The sequence below is a fragment of the Prionailurus viverrinus genome, chromosome D2 (assembly GCF_022837055.1).
Source record: "Prionailurus viverrinus isolate Anna chromosome D2, UM_Priviv_1.0, whole genome shotgun sequence".
Taxonomy (NCBI): domain Eukaryota; kingdom Metazoa; phylum Chordata; class Mammalia; order Carnivora; family Felidae; genus Prionailurus; species Prionailurus viverrinus.
In genome coordinates, this window is record NC_062571.1 from 73,750,886 (window position 1) to 73,760,354 (window position 9,469).

A 9,469-nucleotide genomic window follows, 5' to 3' on the forward strand; every position below is an offset into this window, starting at 1 on the left:
TGTCATTCAAATATTTATTTCTAGCATAACATTTGAAATTTGGAGTTGTCCAATGTTCTAAAAAATATATTAATATTTGAAACAGATTTTGTTGAGGTCAACTTCTGTCTTTCTTCATGACTCTTCTCTCCTTTGTCATCCTGAAAAACTGAAATGAAGCAAATGCATTTGCCTTTCGGAGTCTAGTTCAGAGCATTTTCTGTCAAGGGAATTTTTTTCAGGATGTGAACTAAAAAAATGAAAAATTTTTTTTGTCATTAGCCTGAAGCAGGGATTAAGTCTTGGAGTTTTGTGGCCCTTTTATCTTAAGACAACAGATTTTTTTTTTTGATGGAAGAAAGGGGAAGATGAAGTTGTATTTGAAAATGTCAGAGGTAGGAATGTATAGTTACTTGCATTTGCGCTTTCTAAACATTATATTTTCGGGGCGCCTGGGTGGCGCAGTCGGTTAAGCGTCCGACTTCAGCCAGGTCACGATCTCGCGGTCCGGGAGTTCGAGCCCCGCGTCGGGCTCTGGGCTGATGGCTCAGAGCCTGGAGCCTGTTTACAATTCTGTGTCTCCCTCTCTCTCTGCCCCTCCCCCGTTCATACTCTGTCTCTCTCTGTCCCAAAAATAAATAAACGTTGAAAAAAAAAATTAAAAAAAAAAAAATTTAAACATTATATTTTCAAGTCAAGTAAATTTCTGCTTGGCCAACTAATGATCTAATTATCATGCCATCAAAGAAACTTTTTTTTTTTAAGTTCATTTACTGACATTTGACCAAATAATATGGAGATGACACTGACTGATGTATGAAGGAAATAATGTAATAATTCTCCCTGTTCTATAAGGGAGTATCGGGATTTCATTTGTTTATTTGTTGTTGTTCATTATACTGAGGGTCATGTTCATTAAACATGAGGAAACATTTTGCAGGGTAATGCTAGTTGTAAGGACATATTTACTTTGATTGGGGGAAGAAAAAGGAAGCATTACAAAGAAAGCCATGACTGACGGTAAAATGCTCTCCTTGCTGCTGCTGTGAAAAGTATCAAGAGCAAAGCTGTCAGAACTGAAAGCTTATTTAAACAACTGCTTTTGATACATAGCACATTTATCTTTAAAAGACCTTTATGAAATTGACAGCACCAGAATTCAAATGTCTAGGAAAATAAAGAGTAAGTAAAAATGTGAAATTAATAACAATGACTGATACAAGTAGCTGCAAAACAAGGCCCACAGAGTGGGAGAGAAATGATTTTCTCTCTTACAACCAGAAAAGCTATACTACTCTATTTTTCTAAGTTAATTATTTTCATACTTGTAATAAATTGTCATTCTAATTAGTTGGTAAATAAAATCTTGTTAAAATAAAATCCTCTTAATCTACATTTAATAGATGCAAATATAATTACTAATGAATATTTCTGGATATGGCTTTGTGATTGCTGAGAGAAAGTATTTGCAAATTCAAACCACCATTACATGGTGTGGTTGTTGACAGTTTTTGTGGACTTTACACAAGAAAGCTTCTGGTTGGGAATGGGTGACATGGGAGTAATCCTGAGGTCAGTGCAATGTCAGCTCTAGAATCTATTGCCAATTAAAATTTGTAAAATGTCAATGTTGTATTTATAAAAATAATTTTATCCGATAAAATCAAATCTCTTTATTGAGATTCTAGTTGGAGACTAAACATATATCCCAGTTTTTGCATGAGGAACTGAGATTTTGATTGATAATATGATTTGTGTGAGGTCACAGAGGGCAGTGGGCCTCTTTATTTACATTTTAATTGCTTGGGCTTCAGTTCCAACAGCCTTAAAAATACATTGCTTTTGAAAATTTGCTTATAATAAAATCTTAACCAACAGGTAAATATTAGAATATAAGAGAAATTTGAGAATCCCTTAAAACACCTTTTTGGACCAGAAAACATCGATCAGAATCTGTGAATCTAAATCATTAACTAAGAATATCTTTTACACTCCATGAATAGAAAAGGGCAAATCAGTACAAAACAGACTCAATTCAAGTATTACTGAAAATTTACCGCCCGGATATCGCTTGAAATTAATACCTATTCATCCCACTTTATTATACTTTGTACAGATGTATTTTTTTCAGTGCTACCCTGTGGTCATTGATAATTTAGGGTGATAACCTAAGGGGTGGCATCTTCTTAAAATATCAAATAATAAGTGTTATATTCATGTTTCAGTACTTGCTAAGGCAGGATTGTGAACTATCAGAAAAACTTCCAAAAAGAGCAACATATTAAAGAATCTCTGATTAACCTGAAATTAGCACTCTTGTTCATTTCTTTCTGTTCCCCTTCTATTCTCCCATCCATCCATCCCAACTCCTGGCAACCTCTCAGAACTCGTATCATGCCACTCTCCTCCTTGAACATTCCTCTCCAGACACACTGGGTTTTTTGCTCTCCAGATAGGCCAGGCTCACTCTGGCCTTGGGATCATTTCAGGAACTGTTTCTCTTGCCTGGGATGCTCCTCCTCGTGATCTCTTTATGGTTTTCTGCTCTATCATTCTGGTGTCAACTGAAATGTCACCTCCTCAAAGAAGCCCTCCTTTAAACAGTCCATCTAAAGTAGTCACATGTTCACATTCAAGTTTAATGCTCTTCATACTACTTGTCATTTCTGATATCTTTCTTGTCTTTTTTTTTCTTTTCTGTTTCTAACCACTGAAACACAAGTTCCATGAGAGCAGGGGTATTACTTATACGTCATTTTTTTTCTCAAAGTCTGTAACAGTGTTGGCATTTAGGAAGTGTTCAATAAGCGTATGTGAAAATATGGCTCCTTAATTAACTTGTTCGTGTAACCCATATTTATTAATTGAGAATTTGAACATAAATTATTGATTCTCTAGTTAAAGAAATTAGATTCATTTATTGTTGATTCTTTCCTGGCTGATAGATTCTTACTCTGTCCTCTCATTTTTTACTCTTTCTGAGCTTATGTTTACTTAGCTAAAAATTGGCAGTAATAATGTTTGCTAATTTCAGAACCTATCTTTGTAGAACAACCAATAAAAGTGTTGAAAAGAAACTAGAAGGAAATAATGACTCCATATCCCATCATGGAAAAAGTTTGTAGGTCTCTAAGTGTTTACTTACAGCTTTCTATTATCAAGCTGTTGATTGGCAAGTAATGGCTTTGAATGCCTACTTTCCACCAGCTACTAGAATAGGAAGTGAAAATTGTAAGTTGCTTGCAAGCTATGAATGTGCATTAGAATAGCTTAAAAGCATTATTTCTCCATGGTAATAGAAAATTTTGAAATGCACTTGCTTCTGACTGTGATTTACTCGCTCTTTCTGGTCTGAAATACAATGTTTAAGCACTCTTGGTTTTATGCAGCACCATATTTAGAAAAATGTATGAATGCCATCTGCTGGATTTCTTTGGTACTACCTTGAACAAGATGAGCTAAAAATGGAGGAAATTTGGGAATGACAAATCCTTATAAACAAGTGATTCTTCCTTTCTCCTTTCTTTCCTTCCTTTATTCCCTCCTTCCCCCATTTATGTAGATATAGATTTTAAATCTCTATCTATAATTTTCATTTGTTCCATATATAATTTTCAAATATGTATTTGATACTAATTTTCAAATTAGTATGACATGTATCCTACAGAAAATATAAAGTTTAAGGGCTGTAATAGTGAAATTTTAGTAATACTACTATTTCTACTTTTGCTAACATTAAAAGAACCTAGCTTATTTAATCAAGACATCTTCTTTATTTTTGAATTAAAAAACATAAAACTTGCGCTGTGACACCGCATGAAAAGTTAGTGTAAAATTAAATTGATTGTTTATATAACCTCTGAGTTTGTTAACCTTTGTTATTTAGTGTTGATCTTTAATCTTCAAAGATTCACTCATGAATTGGTGGACCACCAAATGAAGTGCAGTCATTCTGTTTAAGATCTTTGGCAATTGACCTGCCCATCACCTTTATCACCAGATATGTGTTTTCTTTAAAGCTTTACTTTAAAATCCCTGTCTCCTTGTCATTGAACATCTATCTACAGAATTCATGTTGTTTCAGGAGTTAAGTGATTGAAATAGTTTCTAGCACAATTCTGTTGATGAAGGGAAATTGGGGTGAATCTCTGTTGACTCCAAGAATATCCCAGTTGTTGAATATTTGACAGCATTTCATATGACCGGTCCACCAGCAGATCATGTTGTTTCTGTCTTCAAAATATTTATAGAATCTGGGGAGCTCTTGCCATCACAACATGGCTACCACCCTGACGTAGTCTCCCTGATAACCTGCCTTTCCTTTCTGCTTTTTCACTTAGTGCTTATCCTATTATTTATATTACTTATAAATTCTGTCATATTCAGTCTTTCAGACTAGAATATATATGCTTCATTAAGTTAGAGATTTTTGTGTCTTTCACTGCTGTCTCCCCAGTGCCCAGGACAGTGCCTGACACATAGTATGTACTCAAATAGCTTATTTCTTAAATAAATGGATTTAGTTTGAGTGATTTTCCTCGTCTCACATTATAAATCATTTAGTAGAGATATATTCTTGGCGCTGCTGTTAGCTCAAAATTATAATGTCCAAGAAAGTATAATCTCTATCGTTTACATGCATGCAGACTATCACTACATTTTAAGGTGAAAAATTAGCACCTACTACATGAGAAATCATGATAATTGTAGTATGGGACCAAAGGTGACGAAGATGTGGTCTTTTTGCTTACAGAACTTACACTTCTTCCTGAGAATTGTTGTCAAGTGACAAAACAATTCAGACTCAGAGCTGCTAGATTTATTCTTCAGTTAAATAGGAGATGGATTTAGTTGTGTTGCATTTTGCTTTATTTTCTGAGGGGCCTGGGTTAAACTTGGCAGAGATTCTTGAAGAGTTCGGTGAATTTCCTGATCCGTGAACACTTGACTTATGTGTGGATTGGTGTTAGAATCCGAATTCGGAATTCCATTTTTGATCTCTCATGCTAGGTGATTTATATAAACCATCTCTACTCTTCACCACTATCTTGGAAGATGGTGATGTTGGTGATTGCTTTATAGCCAAGAAACCAGAGGTTGAAAGCCTGAGAAAATTACCAAGATAATGCAGTGACAGTTTCCAGGCACATTTGAACCCAGGACTACTTAAATTCAATGCTCTCTAATAAGTGCTATCTTTCCCAATTCATAAAACGTAGCCTGGGTTTAGAAATGCAACAAAGAGATGTTTTGTTTTGTTTTGTTTTGTTTTGTTTTGTTTTGTTTTCATAGATGCAGAGAGAAGTTAACCAGGTATCAGGGCTGTTTAAACTGCCTCTTCTCCAATGGTGGCCACTGCTTCCTCCTTCCCAGCAAGTGGAGGTAATTGGAATAAGAATATTCATTCCTTTCAGATATTGCCCAAGTGTTTCTTTCTCTGCCACGTGTCTCCTTATACCATCAGGCAAATCAAGCATGCCCTCTCTGCCCCACTGAACCTTTGCTAAATGCACATTATAGTACTATCTAGCAGTGGTATAATTATTAGTCTCCTCTGGATTGTGAACTATTTGAGGGCAAGAATTTTCATTTATCTTTGCATTTCGAATTCATATCAAAGTGCCTTGCACATTGCAGGTACCCAGTAGGTGTGGAAGACTTCATGCATATGATTAATTTGCACTTCACATACTTAACGGGTTGATTAAGTTTTATAGATTGGCTTGAAACTTAATCATCTTCAGTACTCTTGGTGAAAGGAGGTGAATGCGAAGATTTGAACAACGTACTTCTCCTGAAACTAATGTTACACTATATGTTGACTAACTGGAATTGAAATACAAACTTGAAACAAAATAAAAAACAACCTACTTAATATTAACTTTTGAATAGGTACCTACAATTCTTTCTTTCTCAAATTCTGATTCTGGTGATTTCCCCCACCCCCAAATTCAAATTTGCTCTCAGTACAACCAATTACCATTGGCCATTCACATTCACAGCTTGATATTGTTAAAAGGGAAGTTGGGAATACTCACCAGTATGGGAACACTTTAGAAGGAATGGAAGAAGCATCTAGAAAAACATAGCTGATGACAGATGACTAGAATTAAAGAATTAAGAACTACATATAAACCAGTGGAGGAAGTTCTTCTTAGGGAAGGGTGTTTGGTTACTCCATTCTGCAAGTGAGGAAAGAAGCAGATTTGGCTACGCTACAGCGATACTATGCAATGATGATGATGTACTTAACAGGCTACAAATACATGTTTAATTCAGTTCTGATTTCTGTTTTCATAAAACCTCATTAATTGAGTTTAACTGGGAATACATTTATTTGAAACTGAAAAATAGAGTCAATTTTTGTTGTAACAAAAAAGTGATCGTTTTATTTTTGCTGTGCAAAACATGAGGGTCTGCTGGCTTGCTTTAAAGAATAAGGGAAGACTAACAATGAGTTTACATGCATTGGCTGGCCAGATGTATTAGTTTCCCACTGCTGCTGTGACAATTACCACAAATTTAGTGGCTTAAAACAACACACATTTGTTATCTTACAGTTCTGGAGGTCAGAAGTGTGACGTGGGCCTCACTGGACTGAAAGCGAGATGTCAGAGCTGCGTTCCTTCGGAGGCTCTAGGGTAGGATGTATAGAACGCTTGCCTTTTCTAGCTTCTGGGGGCTGCTTACATTCTGTGGCACATGACCCCTTCCTGCACCTTACTCCAGCCAGCCCAGTAAGCCACGTCCTTCTCACGTTGAGTCTCCCTGGTTTCCCTCTTGTGCCCTTCTCTTCAACTTACAAGGACCCTTGTGATTATGAGGCCCACCTGGACAGTCCGGGCTTATCTCCCCATCTCAAGGTCAGCCAGTTTCTCTTTGCCACGTAACTCACCATATTCATAGATTTTGGAGATCAGGATGTGCACGTCTTTGGAAGGGGGCGTTACTCTGCCTAGCACATCGATGAAATGTTTGTGCTCTCTAAAACAGGCTAAGCTGCCTTCTTACCTGTGTGGCACATTTTGTGTTCAGTTTCTTAGCAAGTCCTTTTAAATTGAATGAAAAATTCAATATTAGTTAATGGCATTTTACTTTTTATGATTCTGTGGCCCATCGTCTGGCCTGCAATAAAGTGAAAACATAATGTAGTTGAGTGATTTCCCCCACTCCCAGACAAGTGGGTCCTGTAGTTCTATAACAAAGACATTTCATGGGCAGTTCTAAGTAGCATTTTTTCCTTCATCTCCTTTTGTCCTAATTGTTAACATCTCTGTCTTTCTGAGTTTCTGCCAAATACGTTTTAATAAATTTTTTTCTCTTATTTTTCACTTCCCTTGTTGCCCACTCTTATCTTGTTTATCTGTTTTACTGGATTACTTTCACGGATAATAAAAGAAGTTTGGTCCCCTTTTTAGATTGGAAAATTTGATCATTACCCCCAGTTTAATCTCTCTTCTCTGGTAAAAATCCTCATTTGGAGGACTCCCCAAAGAACATAAAACTTTGGAGTGACCTTTATATACTAAAGCAAAATTATCCACCCTCAGAGTACCCTTTGGAAAAACCACCTTGTTGGTTCAAATGTTTGGAATCTTTTTATTTAGAAAGACAGAAGATATTGCAAAGTAATGGTAAGTAAGTAATGGTAAATAATAAAAGTAATGTTACTTTTATTACTTCTGTGTATTACTTCTCTGAGGGGTTATCTGTCCTTTTGATTTCCCTTGGCAGAAGTCTGTCTAGTGACTTGCCAGACATAGATATAATAATCTTGAATGAACCTGTTCTTGTGTATTATGCATAGAGCTATTAAATATATTATAACCGTCTTCAATTCAATTTAATGAGTGTTTCTTGAAGTTTTGCTCCGATGGTGTATAGGTCACACCTACACAAAATAAGATGTGTTCCAAATCTGTAAAAAACTTAAATTCAAGTACACTGTGTTGCCTTATGAAATTCACTTGGGTTTTGTGTCCAAAGTAAATATTTGCATTTGCTTTTAACTCACTCAATTTCAAAATGGTCATGTGGTAGCTTTTGAATTAGACAGGCCTGCATTCCTCTTCTGGCTCTGCCCTGTCCTATGTGGCCTTGGGTTAGTTACGTAACCCTTTTGGAATTCAGTTACCTAACTGGTAATAAAAGAGTAAAATAATACCTATTGTGTGGGGTTGTTGTAAAGATTCTATGAGACAGAGCGTATAAAGGAGCTAGCATAATTCTGACCTTAGGAGCTAGCATAATTATGCTCAGTGAGTCATTTTCATTGTTCTTGGGCAGAAGACCATGTGGAACAGATAGAGTACCTTAGCATGGTATTAATGTTTTTAGTGTTGTTCTTTGTATGCAAAGATGAACCTTCTAGTCCAATCACGTTGATGTCTTGCTTTGAGACACCAGGATTTCTATGTGTGGCTTGTATCCCAGACCCATGACACATTTGGCTGTGGGAGAGGTGCAGTCTGAAGCTGTGAAGCAGATTTTCCCATGCAAACATAGTTTATAGCTTTTGCCAAGTCGGCAACAACTGAACTGACCAGCCTGGCAGAACTTTAGGGGATGGTTCAATCTGCTTTTGTCACGTCTATATTCTGAAATACAATTAGTCTGGGAATATCATTTATTGGATACTAAAGAGTTATCTAACTTCCAGTTAAAGGCAGCAGGTTAAACACAAACTTTAACCTAATGATTTTCTTTTAAAAGCATAAAAGGGCAAAGAGAAAACGATGGAGAAGAGCTGGTAGTGACACAATTTGGAAGCTGGAAGTAGATGGATGAGTGAGACATGACTTAGCCAATGACTTAGCAAACTTGAGAAAGTAGATCCAGTTTCCAAAACTGGCGAGAGAAAGGTGAAAACCGTCTTGATTTTCCCCTCAAGAATTCTCAAAACACTTGGAAATTGCCAATCTTATGTACCTTTATAAGGGGAGAGAGGTAAAGGTAGAATTGAAAAGAAAAGGGATTGGTTGGTTGAATGTGTATTTAAGAAACACTGAGACCCTTAGATCCTCTTCGCCATTCCAGCTAGGAACAGCCCCTCCCCAACTCTGGCAAAAGATCTTAGGCTTATTTTCTGGAAACTGTAAAACAGAAGGCCTCTGGACAGAGAGTACCAGGTGCTGTTGAGGATGGAGTATAATTACCGAAAACAGAGAGATTAAGAAAAGCTTACATTCTAAATGTTGTAAGTCCAACTCTTTAACTTAGGTCTTGTTTTGGACAATCAAATTTATATCCTTTAAAAGGGCCAGCCAATATTCTCCAAGGATGGTCCCAGGACTAGCAGCATCAGTATTATCTAGGAACATGTTAGAAATGCAAATGTTAGGGCTCTCAGAAAAGCTATAGGTGGGGCCCAGCATTCTGTGTTTTAACAAGCCACCTATGTGATTCTGATATACATTCAGGTTTGAGAACCACACCACTCCAAGCAAAAGACTGGAATATCCTTCTCTGAGGAAGCTCAACAGAAAAGACT

The 9,469-nt window shown here is 36.5% G+C and overlaps 1 protein-coding gene across 2 annotated transcripts in view; it reads left to right on the forward strand.

Moving 5' to 3' along the window:
• The window catches only part of CCDC172 (coiled-coil domain containing 172), a 69,056-nt gene extending 61,736 nt beyond the window's left edge, over positions 1-7,320 (forward strand). The window contains exons 10-11 of one of the 2 annotated variants that reach the window (XR_007145396.1): positions 5,272-5,361; positions 6,540-7,320. The gene's annotated coding sequence lies outside the window, so the exon portion shown is untranslated. The remainder of the gene's footprint in view (positions 1-5,271; positions 5,362-6,539) is intronic. The other variant, XM_047825706.1, reaches the window with a different exon arrangement.
• The last annotated feature ends 2,149 nt before the right edge of the window (positions 7,321-9,469 follow it).